The sequence below is a fragment of the Notamacropus eugenii genome, chromosome 6 (assembly GCF_028372415.1).
Source record: "Notamacropus eugenii isolate mMacEug1 chromosome 6, mMacEug1.pri_v2, whole genome shotgun sequence".
Taxonomy (NCBI): domain Eukaryota; kingdom Metazoa; phylum Chordata; class Mammalia; order Diprotodontia; family Macropodidae; genus Notamacropus; species Notamacropus eugenii.
The window spans coordinates 284,393,110-284,413,480 of record NC_092877.1 but is presented as its reverse complement, the minus strand read 5'-3'; the positions used below and the strand labels follow the sequence as shown (position 1 = coordinate 284,413,480).

Sequence of the window (20,371 nt, the reverse complement as noted above, 5' to 3'; positions counted from 1 at the left end):
CAGAGTAAATAATTTCTATGCACACTACAGTATATATCATCCTTAAAAAATTTCCCCTTAATATTCTCCATAGATTTGCATACACTATATGATCTGATGAAAATTGTCTTATTTGAATTAATATGAAATTTTCATTTGAATAAGCATCAGGCCATGCCTTTAATATTTTGGAGTCATATTGAAGTTTATTAAAATTTAATAGAAATTCACCAATTTAAAGGTATATGATTTCATAAATACCAATGAAAGCTGAATGGTTTGAGATTCATAAAATCTGGAAGGATGACTTCAGCTTGAAATGCTAATCTTTAAATGAATCAAGGCGTAGAAAATTTCTCCCTACCTTTTCTTTTTTCTTCTTTTCTCTGAGATTCTGACATGGATATTTAGTGTTTTCTTGTCTTTAAATAACAGTCCTGTGTGCCTATTATAAAACTGTTAGTCCTTTTCTATACAAATGAAGTAAGTGACTCTCCAGTACATTTTACCAGGAAGAATAGGACCATTCTTCAGCAAAATGCCTGCTGTGTGTTACTGCAGACTTACTTGCATGTAGGCTTAGCTACCATTATTTAATGTTAATATTCATTTGCTTTTAATTTTTTCATTGTACATATTTTAATTCTTCTTTTGAGGTTATCTAGGCTGACTCTGGCAAAGACTTACTAAAGTTCTAAATAGTAATGTGAAAGCCTATGTAATAAAAAAGTTAGTGAGATGCTGCATTAGTCCCCATTCACCTACTTCCATAACAATTTAAATGTTTTACTTAATATAAAAGACCTACATCAAGTAACATTAAAATGCTGTATGAATTTTATATCCTTTTTTATGCAATACACTTCTGAAAAGTGGCAGTGAAATGAAATAACATTAGGTGAAGTGATGGGGATGGGGAGTCTAGAAAAGAAAGGTAGAAAGCAAATTATATTGTATTCAATGTTTATTCATACCACATAGAACTGTTCTTTTTTTTTATTTTGTAGTAGTCCTCCCTCCTACTTTTCTGTAATGGATTGATAACTGGCCTCAATGCCAGAAAGAATGGAATTTCAGTCCTGTCTTTGACATATACTGGCAATATAATCCTGAACAAGTCACAGCCTCTCAGTGCTCAAGGCAGCAGTCCTAGACTGCAAATTGCAGAGAAAGTTTTGACGTATATCATTAGAAGGAGTTTCCTCACATAAGATTTCCCTATAACAAAGAAATTATAAGTCTAGTGCCCTTTCCTTAAAAAAAAATCCATACTTGTGGACTTATAAAATATTTTAAAATTATTTTCACTTTTTTTGGAATAGGGTTAATGTATTCAAATAGTGACCTAGGCTTATATGAAACCAAATTAGGAATTTATATAGATCTTTGCATATTCAGAATGCTTTCTGACCACTTTACCAATTAACCTACAAAGATCCATGTCTGGTGTTTAAGATGGATAAAGAAACATACATTTCTCAGCTTGGCCAAGGCCAAAGAGTCAACCCAGAGAAGAGTTTGGATTAAAGGTTCCAGTTTCTGACTGCTTATCACAAGGGATGGGAAGTGTTGGCAAGACTCTCTAATACATTATCTCAATTCTCAGACTTTTAAGGTCCAAGCAAGGAGTGAGGTTAGTGTCTGAGCACAAATCAAGCTCTTTATGTCCTCATTTAAATGTTTGCACTATAGCTCAAGGAGACTAGGAATCGTTTTTTTTTAAATGCAAAAGCACCATGGCTAATGTCCATTTGCTATGACAGCAGCATCCAGTATGTCTTTCCAATGACCCATTTCTTCTCCTCTCAGGCAGAATAAATGTTCACATTCTAAAACTCCAATCTATTCAAACTCTCTTCTCCCTCTTTTCACAGTTTTTTGTTAGAGGTTCACACTGTTCTTAGGGAATTGCAGGTGGGTCATGGAGCTCATGAATCCTCTCTATCTTAGGTGGCAAAGTTGGACAAAGGCAAGTCAATTGAAACCTTTTGCACCTTATTATTTCAAAGACTTTCTGTCTCTGAGGAGACAATAACTCAACAACTGAGGCTTAATCTAAACTTCGCAGGCTCACAGAGAGAGGCTCGTCAGAGAGGTTAATCATTGTGCATGACTTTTCTGCTTTTTATATAACGATTTGTTTGATTACTCAGAATTTTTTCCTTCCCTTTTGTTTTAGTCATTTTATTTCTTTCTACCATAATTAATACTTTTAAAGTATTTGTTCTTGGAATTCATATATTGTTTCAAACATCTCAGTGTAATTACATAAAACCAAAGTCCTTGTTTGCCTTCTTAAGGTTTTGAAACAGTTTTAAGTATTTAGTACCTTTCTTGCTCAATGGAAAACACATCTCAACCAGACATATAATTAAAATTTTCATGGATTTAAATCTGGTTTATAAAATCTGCCACCTCATTTTTTTAAATTTTAAAATTTCTTCCTAAAACATGAGTTAATAATATATGTTTTCATAGTCTTACCAAGGTGACAATACCCTTAGAAGAATTCTTGAGAAAAAAAGAAGCAACCAAATAATCTTAACTATAAAGGCCTGTCTTAGAGGTTGGTGCTATTGAATTGAAGCAGCTACTAGAGTAATGAGAATGAGAAATAAATCTGTTTAATTGATAGTGCCAAGATATTCTGGTGCTATACAGTCTAAACACTGTGTCCTGTTCCATTTGAGATCAGAAAATAACACCAACAATAATAAGTAACTTCTATTCACATAGAATTTAAGATAGCTCCTTTTAATATAGGGAGATGTATTTATGTGTCAAGAAAGATAGGCAAATGAGCAAACCTCCTACTCTCTCCCCCTTTTTTTTTTTTTTTTTTTGTGACCAAGCCAAACTTGGTTCCCCTGAAGAGATTAGATTACATCAAGATCTTTACATAGGACTAGGGAAATGCAAATAACTTAGAAATATTTTTTTTTTTTTAGTAAACTAGAGGCTTCTTATTTTCAGAAACTAACTCATTTTTTTAATATATCCTCATGCCTACCACAGTGTCTGGAGCATGGTAGTAAATTTTTGTTTATGGAATCTTAGGTTTAGAACTGTAAGAGACTTTGAAAGTCATTTAGTGCAATACTTCATGTCACAGAGAAGTATTGGTGACAGACTGATAGAGACCAGTCATGATGATATTCTCCTCAAGTAAAGTACAGGGATATCTCTTGACCTACATCATCATAGGATTGTTCCTGGGTTCAAATCTGTTAATGTAAACACATTTGAAAACTTGAAACAAGACTGTAAAGCTAAGATATTCATATTTTTATCTACCAAGGCTAGAACATGCGAAAAGTATGCAACCAGTGTAGGTTGGGAGAATGCTATTTTTAAGAAAAAATATATTGAAATAAGAAGTAATTTTCAGAGATTGCAATTTTATATCATTCAGAAAGAAAGTTACATGAGTCCTGTGGCAACTAAGTAAATAAAATACTTCATAGACTCTGATGTAAAATTGTCTCTTCCGTTGCCCACCACAAATTGACATTATCTTTCCTTTGTATCAACATTTGCTTAATCTTTAAAATTATTTGAAACATTGTATCTGCTTTATTTTGCATAAACTGCAAAGATCCCCTGTTGTGTATTTGGGACTGTGTGCTGTATGTGAGATTGTAATTGTTCAGGTTTAATACAATATGTTCTTCTGCTCTCCACCCCGTGAATCCTCTGAGGCATCAGATGTAGGCCATTACAGATGTATTATCCTAGAGTAGATTAATCAAGGGTCTGAATCTGTATAGCAAATCCTATGTGTCCAAGGACTTAGGTTATAAAGTTTGCATAATTCTCACAAGAGGAACACAAAGATATTGTTCCTTTTGTGTCATATAAAATTTGTTATGTTCTCTTTTATTAACCACTTGATTGCTGTCCTGTGCACTTACTAAGTAAGACATACTTTAGCTCCTATGCAGCTGCCAGACTTCAGAGTTTCAATCTTCCAAATGAGGAGCATTTCAAAGAATATGACTTCATGCTTTTCAGAAGCAAAGTTAAGCAGGGAAGACCCTGTTTTATGCTTCTCAAGTAAACTGAAACTGAATGAAGTCAGGATAGGGAGTTGCAGAGGACAAAAGTACATTTTTTTCTATAGTATAGAATGCTTCAGATAGGACTAAGGTTGGATGCATTTTAACATTTGATACTTTAACATATTAATATGAAATAAGTGGTAAAAGAGGGAGTCCTCTTGCCTACTTTCCTCAGAGATTAGAATAGAGACCTTTGGGGATGAGCCGTTACTGTCCTGTGAAAGCTTTAACCAGAGAATGTGAATAAACATGATGAGTTTGTTCTTGGTTGTCATTACTATCTGTGTAACCCTCAGAACACACTCTGCTATTTGTTCCCTCAGACAAAGTAGCCATCACTCTGCTCTTGGGTGTTGTAAGAATGCAAGAGTTCTGACTTTGAATAGAGAGCAAGCAGGATAAAATACAAATGTAGGCAAAATATCCTGACAAACATGGTGACAGAAATTAATATATGCTTCTAGTTTTATATCAGAGTCCTTAAGAAGAGAATACTTACTTAAATTACTTGCTCCTGACACTGTTTTGAAGCTTACGTGAAATCATGTATATAATTTTTTCAATAAACATCTCAGCTATTTTATTGTTATTATTGTACATACACAAATATAAAATGACAATGATGAGCCTATTCTTAACTTTTTATGATCATTCATCTCATTCTTATCTTCATTAATGGTGTTCAAATAGAATTAGTCCTAAAACAAACTGTCAACTTGATATTGTTTTATACTTAATGAACTATATATTATTACACAGGTGGATGAAGTATTTTATTTTTGGTAACTGAATCAAAATATTGGAATATGAGTTCATCTTCTTTAGGCTCACTGAAAGTAAGTTCAAAATAACTCCAGAAATTTAGATAGGATGACATAGAGGTAATATGCTTTATTTTCTTCCCATATGGTTTTGATTTTTTCCATTGGGTCTCTATGTTTTGCAAGTTTTTCATTTCCAATAGTTTAGACATTATGAGTATTTGCCATGGTGACACCTTTATTGTCATCATTATCATCAGCAGCAGCATCATTACTATTACTTTTTTTGGTAGTGGTGGTAATAGTAGATTTCAAATTTTAGTAGAGAATATGAAAATAATCCACAGCTAGGTTAATAAAATAATAAATATAAATAAATAAAATAATAAAATCACACCTAGGTTCTTATTCCAGCACTTTCACTTCCTGTGTGACCTGGAAAATCATTTAAGCTATCTAGCCCTCACTTCATTTTTCTCTATAAATAAAGACTATAAAATGTAAATAAGGATTTCTACAGGGTTGTTTTGAAGGTCAAAAGAAGTTGTATATATGAGAACACTTTGAACATTACAAACACTACAATACGCTTATCCCTAATATAATAGCAACCTGAAGCTAAACTATAAATCTGTTGTCTTGCATGTTCATTAAGAAAAAAAAAATACTTCCTTTCATTTTCTAATAGGTAAGCATTCAGAAAGAATATAATTCCATCCTTTATTCTTTTAGAAATGCATACCTCTTCTCAAACTGCTAGTGATTTAAAACAATTTTTCCTTGTCTCAAAAGAAGTGCTTATTTTTAGAGGCTTAAATACCCTACACTGAGGTAAATAGATACTATTTCAGTTGGAACAATGTCTTTTTACCGTTTGTATTATAATTAGGATAACTATATTAAATGGTTTATAAGAGAGGTGGAAGAATAAAATTTATCTTACAAACATGACCATTGCTGCAAAATTATTCTTTAATAAATGGCACAGACTGGTTCTTTTGACAAACAAGCCAATTCAAGGGTATGGGGAGGTTTGGATAATCTTGAATGCAGGGTATAGGTGCCTTATCATTCTGAGCAGAAAAGGTTCTCGTAACTCACTGTAATGGCCATTATAGATTATACCGAGTAAAATGTATTAAATATTCCAAAGCAGTAATAGTGGGATTGAATTTTATTTTTATCGGTTACCCTGGATAAAGGAAGGCAGTGGTTCTCATTTTCAAGGTATAAGACTCTTCGAATCTTGGGTATTAAAAATACGATTTCCAAAAGAATTATAAATAGAAGCACACAATGTAAGAAAGTTTTTACTTCTATAAGACAGATAAAATGATGCTGGATTTTTTTCCTGTTTAATAGAAGAAAGAAGTCAAATATGAAGGCTGGCAGTACTTTCCTCTACTAAAATTCCACCCACATCCCCAGTTGATTGACATCTTCAACAAGCCGTTAATTGCCCACTTGGTTTGTTATAAATGATCCTTTAAATTTTTAGGATTTCTGATGCCTATTTGAAGAAACTGTTGAATTAAATAGGTTTAATTGCTTATTTTTTGTCCACCATTCATGGAGACGATCTTCTGCGCCAATGGAGTACTTAGTGAAGTTTTCTGTTACCCTTTTCTTTCCTGGCTAGAGCTGCGTGCATTTGTTTTCATTAAATGGATAACTGTGTGCTATTTAGCCTGGTATTTATTCTTACTCTAGTCCTTCATGGGTATACAAAGCAGCTTTTATTTATTCATAAAATAAAATTGTTTTTATGCAGATTAGCAGTGTTGCAGAACAACAATTTAGCAGCCTTCTTGCATGAGTGCTCCGTATTAGGAAACTAAGATGACTTTTTTTTTTTTTTCCAGAAGAGTTGATACTACTCTTCTGTTTAGTTGTGTTTTTTTTTTTTTTTGTCATCTTCTTTTAGCTGTGCTTTAACAGGTTTAGTCTCTAGAGGCCATAACTGAGAGAGAAGATTGCAATGATGCCAAGTAAGCAACAGGTTCATGATGATAACTTAGTACCTCTTGCATCCCCCAGATATATAATGGTTTATATAAGCAAATCTAAGTCTGGATATTTTCATAATAATGATGATGATGATGGATAATATTTGCACAAAGTTCTTGATTTTGTTTTATGTATATATATATGTATGCATGTCTCTGTATGTGTATTGTGTATATGTATGTATACAAACACAGAAACATATCCTCTGTTAGATAGTATCATAGGGTTTTATTATACCATTTAACAAATAAGTGAATTGATGCTTATAAAGGCTAAGCAATTTGCTTATGATCAAATAGCTAGTAAGTCGGAGGTGAGATTTGAAGACAGGTGTTCAATACTCTATGTCCAATAATTGTTGCATTTTATAACGTTTTCTCTTATGCCTCATACATATACATGTATAAATGCATATGTTCATTCATGCATAAACATGCATGTGTGAGCCCATACATATTTGAACATATATATATATATATATATATTCACCTATATGTGCATGTTTTGCCTATATTTTATTTTGGACTTAAAATAGCATTTTTAAAGATATGAAATAATTACTACTTGGTGTATAGTAAGAGCATTGCATAACACTGCAGTATGATGGTTTCTAGACATTCAGTAATGTAGTTTGGATGTATAACACTTATTTTGGAATAGTAGTATAAAATGTTGCTTTCTTCCTTTTAAATCATTGCAAGATTCTGTGATTTTGTATCACTTAAGTAGATATGTATTTTTTTAAAAAATGCCTCTAAGCTGAATTTTTCACTGACCTCTCCCATGCTTAGACAAATCAGTTGATGCTGAGCCTGCATTCAGTGACAATAAGCAAACATAATTGGATAAAATAATAGAAATGAGTCCACATTTCCAAATCAAATTTAAAATCATATTTTACGGCTTCATGATTTATTTTTAAACTCAACCTAATCCTTTCCAAAAATACTTGTCATGGACCCATAAAATTACTGTAATTTGCATGGATGACAATATAGATCTTAACCTCAAAACAGTTTCAATGCTGTTTACATATGATACTAATATAATTTAGCAAAATTCCTATGGATTGTGTATAATATAAAATCTTATACACATTATATATGTTATGTATATTCATATCTATGTATACATGCATGTGTATATATGTGTGTGCATTCCATTCTTTTATATATATATTCATAAAATACATGTAGCTGACCTTGTCATTGTGAAGCTCATTTTGATGTTACATAGCTATATTACTTATTAGCCATGTTGCCTTACAATATTACGAAGAATATTGCCGCATGAAGCTTTTGAATATTATGCACAGAGTCCTAAGTATCTTCCTATTACATCTTCCTATTAGATCTTCTCAGTTTCACATACCTTCAGAAGAAATACTATATGATCTTTCATCTGTCTTTGACACCTCCTACAAAGGCAAAAGAAAGTACCAGCTAACCTTTTCAGTTCAATTACTGAGAGAACAATTTGTTTTTATAATTATAGCTCAGCAGTGATCTCTGTTTATTTCACCATTATCCAGTTCGATGTAAACAGAGCTCAATTTTGACAACTGTTTAGCTCACGGCACAGAGTTAAAGTATTAAAGGATAATGGAGGACTTATTAGATTAGCTTTTGCCATGATCTTTTAGTGTCCCAGATAATTATTATCTGAGGTATAGCTGAGTAGTTTAGGTATACATTGTTGGAATGCATGAGGTTTTTTGTTGTTATTTTTGATATATAAAAATAGAGACATTGTTTAGTATATGCTCAGGTGAATAGTGTGAGTGTCACTAGAATATTGGAGTGACTTTGATGACTAATAATTTTCACTTCTATGTTGCTCTTTTTTTATTTCTGCCAAAAATCAAAAGGTGAAAGGTTATAACAAGTTCTTGACTTCTCTAGAAATCATTTGTTCAGCTGTCTTCATAGTTCTAATTACCAGTCTGTCATTCTTCCTAGTACTCATTTGAACTCTACTGCTGTCCCTTGATCAACCTTTTAGCTTTGCATTTTTAGTTCTTATTATCTCTTGAAGTACTTGGATTTTTATTCCTGCTTCAGTTCTCAATTTTATGTACTTTCTGCTCATTCATGTCCCTGTTTACTATTTTCTAGGATGACAGTTTTAAAATGTTTTTGAATTTTTTTTAAATCTCCTTTTTGTCTTGGATTACTTTTACAACACTTATGATATATATGCATATATATGCTATACACACACATACACATATACTTTTTTTTCTGGACAAATGACTTCTTGTTACTTGATCACTTGATTGAATTTTCTGCTTTTGTTACTGTTATTAATTTTCATTCAAAGAAAGCATAGGAGATGTTACAAACCAGATTTGGAGTCTAATTGCAGGTCTACTGCTTACTCGATGTATGACCTGACCTTCACTGGATTCGACTAAGTCATCTTTAAGATCTTTTCTAGTTTTAAATCTTGATTCAGTGATCATCACATTTTTATGCATATGCAACATAATTTCCTTGCCACAATTTTTTTATTTCAGCAATTAAATTATTTTTCCTAGGCTTAAAACCTTAGATATTTTCAGAAAAGTTAAAGCATCCCACCAGTTTATATGTTAAGATATTTATTTGGTCTTTTCTAGAATAAACTGATTACCGTCATAGACTATCTATCCCTGTAGCTTACTGAAAATAGAAGAATGGAAAGGAAAAAATGTATCATGCAGGCTAAAAATTTTTATTTTTTTAATTTTTTCTGTGTCAAGAGATTAGCATTATAATCTTGACTTTTCAAAGAAAATACTATGTGGCCTTTAGCAAGTCATAAAGCCATTTTGGGCCTTACATTCCTTATCTATAAAATGAAGTATTTTGGGCCTTATATTTCTTATCTATATCATGGGCATACATATTTTTCAATACTGGAATTCATAAAAAGAAATCCACTCAGCTTTGTGCATTGCACTTGGTCTTATAATAACTCACATTTGACTCCATTTACACATCATAGGAGTAGTAGACAATTTTTAGGCTCCATTGTTCACCTAGCCTGCAGCATCATCTGAATAGGAGTGTAAGATATAACAATTCTAGAAGTCCTCATCAAATTTCAGCTTGGAACAAGCCTATTAATTTCTGGGACCACCCATTATATATTGGGGAAACATAAATTATTTAGCAGTTTTTTCCCCTTTGAATTCACTGCTCTCTCCCTGCCAACCCCCTAATCACAATCTCCCCTGTCCAGTTCTCCCCTCTGGATCCATTTAAAAAAAAAAAAGGCATAATCCCTCTTTCACCTAAGAACCCTCCAATGTTGGCATAAAGGAAGGAGCCAGGAATCAGAACATATAGGTTCAAATCCTTCGCTGATACTCCTTGTTTGACCTTGGTCAAGTCAGTTGCCCTCTCTGTGCCTCAGTTTCCTCATATCCAAAATGAGGGAACAAGATTAAAACAACCAGTCGGGTAGATTCCAGCTTTTTATGAGCTTCAGAAATATTTGAAGACAGCTACTGTATCTTCTGATGTCTTTATTTCCTCAGATTCCCAGTCTTTTCACTTATGTTTCTCTTGTGCAGGCTTCAGTCCTCTCTCTGTCCAGTAATGACAGGGAAAAATAGAAAGCAAGGACAGTCAATAGAGGACTAAAAAAATATACTTTGTTTCTTTAAGAATTGTTTCAGGAATTAGTAATGCTCCGAATGGGCTTAAGATGCCAAATAAAGCTAAGGACAGCAAGGTTTTTTGTTTTTCTTTTTTTAAAAGCTACATGAGTGAAAGGAAGAGTCTCAAAGAAGGGTTAGGGCCATTTTGCAAACCAAATGGGGCATGTACAACATGATAGGAAGCATGCAAAATTGCTCCCTTTTTTTTCTGGTGAGGGGAATAATCTTTGCCCTCAAGAAGGTCAAATAAACATAACTGACAGGGTCTTGATGTCTACAAAGAGTAGATGTGTGTGTGTGTGTGTGTGTGTGTGTTTGTCCTTCATTCTCCAAGAGGACCATGACATCAAGATGATGACATGACTTGTAGCTGACTTTGATTTGAGTGAGGGAGGGCTGTGCAAGGTCATCAGCCTCACTTTCTTCTCCTGAGCCATCTGAGGCCAGTGGCCTGATATTAATCAGGATGGCTGGAGATGGCACAGGCCATCTGTGAGATGTGAGACACTGGAACTTTCAGGTCTTATCACAATTTTACTTTGAGTGAGATACACCCATTCAATGAATAGGCTTCAAGTTACTCAAGAGACGGCCCCTTTAATCAAAAAAAAAAAATCAAACTGGGAGGGGAAGACCCTCAGGGTTCCTGGATAAAAGAGAAACAATTACTATTTAGTTTGAGGGGAGGAGGGATAAGGATGAAACCTATGATGAGGCCTGGATTCCAACAAGATAAGGCTAAAGCTGACCTATCGGAGTCAAAAATCTGGGAGGACAGACTAAATTACCTAGGGAGGAAAGAAAAGCTTGAGGTAATATAATAGCAAAGGATGAGGGTTGTTTCCTAATCTATCTTCAGTCAGTTTTCAAAGGTTAGATAGTAAGTAGATAGTAAGAGAGCACCTAGCTATTCTTAAAGCAAGTGGTTAAAGTGATTGCGGACCCATTGCTAGTGTTCTCTGAAAGACCATGGAGTTCACAAGAAGACATATCATAGCCTTATAGAAGGGTAAATACTCTCTCAGTTTGAGAGGGGAAAGAGGAAAATGAAGTCTTCAAACAATAAGCTAATGGAATTGAATTAAATTCTTTCCAAAATTCTGCAGATCACAGTAAAAGAAAGTTTAGTGAACAGTTAAAGCTATCATAGATTCAAGCATATTTCATACTAAAACTTCCATTAAATAGTTTTACTAGGTTTCTAGAGGAGTAAAATACTATACCCATACACAGTTTATTTCTGTGTATATATACACACACACATATATATATAATATATTCACATATATATAATGATACACATATGCACATTATGTTTCTATAGTTGTATGTTATATACATATATAAACATGTTTTACTTATGTACACATAAATACTTTTATACATATTATGTGTGTGTATAATGCATACACATTATATATTAAATCCATCAACATAGATTTTAGCAAAACATCTGGAAAATATTCCACTTTTTTTTGAAAGAGATAGACTAAAGGGGATTAGATAATGGCTCAATGTACCTAGTGAATAAGAGAATAGTCATTTATGCTCACATGTCTACTTGGAGAAGGTCTGCAGTGAAATACCACTGTTTTTGACTATACACTCTTTAACATTTTATTTAGAGACCTACAAAGGCAGAAATGACATGTGTATCAGATTTGTAGGATAAATCTAGAATAAATAATTGACACATTAGATTTGGGATTCAAAAAGATCTTTATAGGCTAAAACATTGGCTATTCAGATAAGCCCACATTCAGATCCAGAAATTCAAGAGCATCCAGTGTAGGAAAACTTTGGTGGTGAAGGCTTTTTGAAATTTTCAATTAATCAGTTCACAAGCATTTTTCAAGAACATACCATAGTCCTATCCTTTTAGCAGGTGCTAGTGATACAGAAACAAAAGCCATATAGTCTTCTTCCTAGATAGAATATATTGTATCAGTGGAGACACATACATTTGTAGGTATATACAAAACACAAGGTAATGGGGGTGTCGAGAAAGACCTCATGTCTTTGTTTTGAGTCTGGAAGGAAACTAGGGATTTTAACAGATGGAGGTGAGGAAGCAGTACATGCTAGGCAAAATCACAGAGATAAGAAATGGATCATCACGACGGCTTATTTGTCTAGAACAGAGAGTGCATAAGGGAGAGAAAAGGGCAATAAGATCAGAAAAGGAAATTAGGGTCAACTTGTGAAGAGTTTTGAATGTCAAATCTAAAAGGCAACAGGGAGCCTCTGGAATTTACTGAATAGGTAAATGACAGGACCAGACCAATGCTTTAGGGAAATCACCTTCTATATGAGATATTCATGTGGAGTATAGATTTGGGTAGGGAGAAACATGAGACAGGGAGAACAATTAGGAAGATATTGTAATAATATAAAGATGTGATCAGTGCTGAAATAGTGCTGTGGTCATATGAAGGGCAACAAGGGACATATGTGAGAAATGTTGTGGAGGTGGAAATGACAAGATTTGGGAATTGATTGGTTATGTAGAGTGGGTGAGAGTGAGAACTTGAAGACAACACCAGGGCTGTAAATCTGGGGGACTGGAAGTGTGATGGTGCCCTCAATAGAAATAGGAAAATTCAGAAGAGGAGTAGAATTCAAGAAAGAAAGTGAGTTGTTTTTGTTATGTTGAACAGAATATCCACTTTGAAATATCCAATAGGCAGTTTATCATGTAAAGCTAAGGAGAGAGACTTTAGCTGCGTGTATAGATCTAGGAATTATCTACTGGAGATAATGATTATACTCATAGCAGTTGAGGAGATTATTGATAAAAACAGAGAAAGAGAAGAAAAGGTGTCAAAACAGAACCCTTCATATAAGATACCACCCATCCACAAAGCTCTTTACACTTTTGAGCAACTCTAATTTTTAGAAGATTTTTCTTATATAGATCTAAAATTTGCCTCTTGCTGAACTCAGGCTGTCACCATTAATACTGTAGTTCAGATACCTTCTCTCACTCAATCAACCAAGAAGCATATCTTGAGCTTACCATGTGCTGAGCCTTGTTTTATGTGTTGGGAATAAAATTTAAAAATCAAACAGGTCATGTCCTTAAAGAACTTTAAAAAAAATTAGGCTTTTCTGGCCCAACCTGGGAATGTTTCACTCTTCATATGTAGATTTAAAAAGCATTCTCCTCATAACAGCCCTGGGTGGTAAGCTATATTATTATTTCCATTCACAGATGAGGAAAACAAGGTTCAGAAAAGATTTACTTACCAAAGTCACACAGCTAATAAGAAATGACAGAACTAGGTTGCAAAATCATTCCTCAAAACTAACCCCCATTTCCATAGAAGTGTTTCTACTGGATAATGTAGTCTGATATACAAATAATAGATTTGCAAACAAACCTTTGGAACCTAACCCAATTTGTAAATTGGGAACAAAGAGTAAGACTGTGAACGTGTTCCTGTATCACCTATTGAAATTTGTAAAGTGAGAGTACAAGGTATTATATGTAGTGGGTGCAATATAAATGCTGCTTATTAATTATTGTTATTTCTGCTTAAATACAGAAAGTTCTCTGGAAAGAAAGAACAATGGAATTAGTCAGATCTTGATTTGAAATGTGACTATGCTATTGCCTGAGGAAATTAATCCTACTTTTTCTAGGCTTTAGTTTTAGTTTTTTTGTTTTGAATCTGGAAAATGAGAGTGTTGGACTACAAGAGTGTTAAAAGGTCCCTTTCACTTCTACTTCATATAGGAAGAAGATTTGCCATTTCTTTCGTCTCCTTTTTCTCTGTTTTAAAGATGGGAAACCCAGATAGAAATTGTCAAGCAATCATTATGCTTGAGCTGGGTGGATATTTTTATACTCTTGGATACCTGTCCTCTGATTTCATACCTAAAATCTGAATAGTCTGTGTGATTTAATCACAACGTAGTCGGTAGCTGTCAGTGTGCCATTTTGTTTTGACATTAAAATGAAAAGGTTTAAATTCTTTTTTTCCCCCTTCCCTGTAGCCAGAGTCAAAGATAATGATGATTACATGGCTTATTATACCTTCATGATGTTTTTTTGCAGGCATTACAAAGTCTGCTCAACAAAGCTCTCTAATACGAAAGAGAAATTTTGCAGAAAACCTAATACAGATCATGGCTTTCTTTCTTTGATCATAATTCTGATAATGTGAATCATTAAAAAAAATCGAATTTGGCATCTTTTTTCCAGGTCAACATAATGAGTAATGGGCTAAATGTCAGGAAAAATTAAATTAAATAGCTGTGTAATTCTCTATAGAGGAGTCTGCATAGCTGAATAGAATTCCCACCAGGAAACCTTGAAACCTAAGATGTGTGCACAGAGCTTGGAAGAGGTTATTTGAAGCTAAGTGAGCAGGGTATAATTTGCTATGCTATCGTACAGTATGCATTGCTTTCTCATTCAAAGAAACTGCAATAATGGGGCAGAAAAATTCCACCATAAACAATATCACAGTTGTATCCGATAGTTTCATGCATTTGTATTGTAGAAACCATTGTCATTTTTTACACACCGTTAGGTTCAATAGCCTTGCTGCAACTTATAACCTGGTTGGATCAACTCCAAGGCTCCACATTTTCTGGGCACACATGAGTGCTCAATAACTACCTGTGTACTGACATGTGGCAGCTTGTACAATGTAGATTTCTTTCAGTCTTCTCGGGTAGCTCCAAAATAAGCCTCCTGTATGGATTTGTTTCAGATCCTATTAATGTTCTTTGACACTTACACTCTGCTCCTTCTATTTTTTTCCCCTTCTCAAAATAGGAAAGGGTTGCTTAGAAAAACAGGGTATTGAATATTCAAAATTTTTTAGACGTAAAATTCAAAAGAGCTATATCACATATTAAAGAATCCAAACACAATAATATTGTTTTTCATGAAGTTAAATTTACATTTCAAAAGAAATGTCTTTATTAATAATGCACATAACTCATTGCCAACTTCACAGTTTGCTTTGGCAAAACAATGTTATGGTCTTAAGGAAAGATTTTCTCCCCATGTTGTTCTCTTTCACTTATGAAAAGGAAGTCAGATACTTTCCCATAACTTTATGGAAGGAGATGTTTTAAAAACATTTTTGGTGGTCCAGTCTCCTAAGAAAAGACAAAATTGAATAACCAATGGCTCCTTTTTATAAGTATTATTTTTAGTACAACATTAAGATTTTGAAATACAATGGTACTCCTTTTTAATGCAAGTTTGGAGAGATAGGATAGATAGCAAGTTTTAATGCATTTTTAAACTAATATTGATTAAGATGTTTTACTTTGTATTTTTGGGGGAAGGTTTGTCATGCATTCTATCATGGAGATATAATTGTCACTTGGACAGTTTTATTCCATTACCCAGCTATAATTCACTAACATTTTCTTTTCTTTTGAAAGAATCTCTTGCTGATTCCAATAATTCAGCATCATGCTTTTTTTTTTCCTTTGTAAGAAATAAAAATCACATTAACTTTGAGGCATGGAAATGAGCAGATGTTAATGAGGGAAATAGGAAAGTTAGAGAACTAAATTTTCATTCAACTTTCTTTAGCCAAAATAATCATAACTTGATTATATAAGAAGTTATTGTTATTGCAAATTTTACCTTTAAAAGTGATTAATAATTCAAGCAAGGAAGAAGACTTAGAAAATAATGAATCTATTTATATTTCTATTGTTAAAGCTACTTAGTTGCTTAAAATAAGGTATAAATTCATGTATTTCATAAGAATACATAGTAAATCAATACTTTCATGTACTGAAAACTGCAATAAAGCATAAATTCTTACTTGAGCTATTTCTCAGATTACTTATCCCCAAAAGGAGGCAATTGGGCAAAATCTCTAAATATCTCTTAGATATTTGAAATTCCATGATTCTATGGAATGATGGCAACATGTAAATATGAGTTTTTACAATTGACATTCACTGTCTTCCTTTATATCCTTATTGTTTAACCAAACCAGATCTTCCCCATGTCCTTCTTTTTCTTATATTCATACCTTTGTTCACATTATTCCCTTTCCTTAAATACTTTCATTCTACATTTTTTTGCTACTGGAACCCAATCTTCCTTCCGAGCACTGCTTAAATGTCTCCTCTTTCATCAAGCTCACATTAATCCTCCCCAGGAGAAAGTGATCTTACCTTTTTAAATGTTCATAGCACTGTTTATACCTCTCTAACACACTTGTACTCTTCATATTATATTTTGTGGGCATGTGAATGTATCTTCCCATCTAATAGATGCTCCTTGAGATGAAAGACTATTTCTTATTCATAACCTTAAATGCTTCACTATCTAATGCAGAGTTTTGCACATGATAGATGTTGAGTAACTTTTATCTAAATTGAATTAAATTGAATAATAGTTTATACTATTTTAAAGTGAAACTGATGCACTGATTGAATCAGAATGTGATTTTAATCTTTTTCTAGTTGATTCATCCACATTTTCATATCCATATTCTGTCCCAGGACATCTAACTGGGTGGCAGCTTGGATGAGCTAAACTGAGCCCAAATATATGATTTTCCACTTTTTCCCCCTGATTTAGACATTGACCCCATTTTGATCTTTAGCTATAAGATGCACATTTATATGAATGAATGTAAATATATATATGCATTAGTATGTATATATGTACACACAGAAAAACATACATATCCATACCACGGTCATATGAAAATATATTTCTGTAATAGCAATCTATCTCAACTGTAAAATAAGTTATAAGTAAAACTCACTTTAAGAGTAACTATAAAGATTAAAATCTATATTTTGTATAGCTGCCTGACAATTTATAGTGAGAGACTAAACAAACTGAAACTCTATATATTGCATTTAAAATTTGATTTTATATAAAACAAACCTATTTCAAGATGAAAAGAGAACCCCTATTGGTCTTCAGAGCATAAGCTTGAAGAGCTATTAATTTATAACCCTATGAAGTAAATACTCCATTTTAAATTATTCAATATGATTTGAATCCATCTTGCATAAAATAATTTGTGTTCCACTGGCTGATCTTGGTCAAGGTATTTACTAAGCTTTGTAGTCAGCAACATCTATCTTGCTAGCATATGTTCTTATGAAACCATACCAGGCTTTCTTCGTTTAAGATCCATGAAAAGGAAGATTGCATTTTTATTATGCATGTCATCTAGAATCTCCTTTTCAGCATCAACTTTCTAATTTGCCTCTTTGTCCTTCCTACGTTTCTTTCAGGACTACCTGGGATTTTAGAGCTTAAATTTCCTTATATGGCAGTTTATGTTGTTTTCATTGGAATGAGACTCCCCCTGTGCCTGGAGATCAAAGGGTAATTGGCATTACAAGCCTCTAGCCATATTGTGGGAAGGGAAGCCTTTAGAGATCTCCTATGTCTGTTTGAAACTTACACTTCTATATCTAGTATTAGAAGGGAACTTAAAGGTCAGTTTGCCAGCCCCCCTCATTTTACGCTTCATAGAATCATAGATTTTGGATCTGGAAGGGAACTTAGACATTATCTAGTTCAGTCACTCTTTTTTTTAAACATGAAAAAAAAAAACAACACTGAAGTCCATAGGGATTTAAGTGACTCTTATAAGGTCATACAGATAGTAAATGGCAAAGCCACTTTTCAAATTGAGGTCCTGTGATTCTAACTTCAGCCCTGCCTTTTGTAAACTGAATGTGGAAATTCATTTAACAGAACACATTTTCAAAAAATGGAATGTTTCAAAATGAGAAGTATTTAACACAGAAATTGAGTATAAAGGGGAACTACTCCAAAGGTAGCAAAACCAAAGAGAGGCTGCTTAAAAGAAAGTCAAAATAGTGATGACTAGGGGCTTCTATCTTAAATGCCTTTAGCAAGAACTGTGGTACCACTTGAGAATATTTATCTAAATGTGGCAACAATGTGGCTCACAGTTTAATTCTTTTGCTTCAGTTTGACAAATACTGTGTACTTTTTCTCCTCCAATGTGCAGGATATCACAATAGGTGTCTTACAAACATGTGCATAAGCCAGACTTATTTTCAGGTGTTTCCATCTGTTGTGGGAGTGCACTTTAAGAATGAGAGAGAAACAGACACAAATTAAACAGGAAGCCAGGAAAAAAGAAAAATGACAGAAACATCTGCAGGGCAACAGTGCGAAGAAATGTTTAAGCTGCCTGTTATTAAGTACTCAACCTGTTTTACATTGGAATTTTACGTAATTACATTTCAGGGGAGGGGGAACAACAGATGTTGAACAAAAATTGAAAATAAGAAAATGAGACTTTAAAAAAGGAAACAAACACTTGCTGGAAGCTACACCTTTTTATTGGGGACGCTAAAGCAAGAATGTTAGATAGCAATTTTTTTTTCTTTCACACTTACTGACCATTTTGGAAGATTAATGCAAATGGAGATGCTGGGGAGATGTTTCTGTTTGTAAGTCTCATCACTTGGACCGTTATACAATTCCATTAAACTCTAAATCAGCCTTCCAGAAAACATCTTAATCTTTCCATTCATATTTTTCATCAATTTAAGAAATGTATTAAATATTTCCTTCGTATATTTTCATGAGTAAAGGGAAATTCCCTTTATAAAATGCAGAATTTTAAATGGGATCCCAGGAGAGTAGGGTGCAGCACTGAGAAGTTAGATGGTTATGACCAATCAATCAGCAAATACCTATTAAGTGCATCCTATGTACCAGACACTGTGCTAAGTGCTGGGAATACAAGAAGAGGAAAAAGACAATTCTTGCCCTCAAGGAGCTTACAGTCTAGACCTGTACAGGGTCCCAGTGCTAGGAGGGGGTCCTAGGTAGCAATTTAACCCATGTCTTTCTAACTTAGAGTCCAGGTTCCTATCCAGCATGCTATATTTTTTCTGTCCAAATGAAACTAATGAAAAGTAAGCTACAAGTTCTACAAGATATTATAGGAGGGGTTTTCTTGTTGTCGTTTGTTTGTTTGTTTTTCTCCTAAAACCTCCAAAATGCATTTAAGATCTCATGGTATCTAACCTGTGCAAAGTCTTAAATAATAAGTAGTACATTGTCTACATGGTTTAAATTTAATAAATCTCACTGACTACAGTGAGAGTAAGCATAGAATAATGGCTACAGAAATAGCCTTGACCTTGGTTAGAATCCTGGCTCTAACATATACTAGTGAACTTGAGCAAGACATTCATTTCTCAGTACCTTGGGCAACTAAGTTCAAGACTTTAAGATTTCAGAGGAGTTTCTGATCTGTGTTGGCAAAGAAAGTTTCCATGACTAGAGTTCCTCTCATCATCCAACTCCAAACAAACAAACAGAAATCTAGCAGCCCTTTTGTTGGAAGCTTTATTAATTTCAATTATTTAATCATGAGCTCTTAGTTACTTCTAGTTTCAGTGACATATGATCTGAGAAGGAACTTGGAATAGTGGAGAGATTCCTGGAACCTAAAATCAGCAAAATAGATTCAAATCTTATTGCTAGCTCTTACCAGGTTTATGACCCTGATGACACACAACACTCGTTGAAAGAGGAGATAATTTCTTAAAATAAAAAGAAAGTAAAATGAACCCATTAACATCCTAAAATAGCATTTTTATTGGTGATATTGAAGACTGGGGCTGCTTATCTTAAATGCTTTTAGCAAGAACTGCCACACCACTACAGAATATGAATTTGAGTGTGGTAGCAATGAAGGGTTAGCAAATGAGTTATTCTCTTGTAGTTTCTATTGAAATTTCCCAGAAAGCAGTCATTCAGATAATAGGAATAGGTTTCATGATTCTCTGAGAATGTAGTGCTGTATCTTTTGGGATCTATGAAAGTAGTAATACTAAAATGGAAATGAAGTTAAAGGAGCACCTTGTAATTGGGCTGGACCTTTTTCTCCACCTTGATTTTTTTTTCTATTTGTTAACTAAAAATATTTTAT

The 20,371-nt window shown here is 33.5% G+C and overlaps 1 protein-coding gene across 4 annotated transcripts in view; it reads left to right on the top strand.

The window, feature by feature from the left end:
• Positions 1–20,371, top strand: part of PCDH17 (protocadherin 17) — a 112,140-nt gene that overhangs the window by 65,065 nt on the left and 26,704 nt on the right. The window contains exon 5 of one of the 4 annotated variants that reach the window (XM_072617076.1): positions 1–20,371. This exon is cut by the window's left edge and continues 12,022 nt beyond it. The exons of the other annotated variants lie outside the window; for them this stretch is intronic. The gene's annotated coding sequence lies outside the window, so the exon portion shown is untranslated. 4 annotated transcript variants of the gene reach the window in all.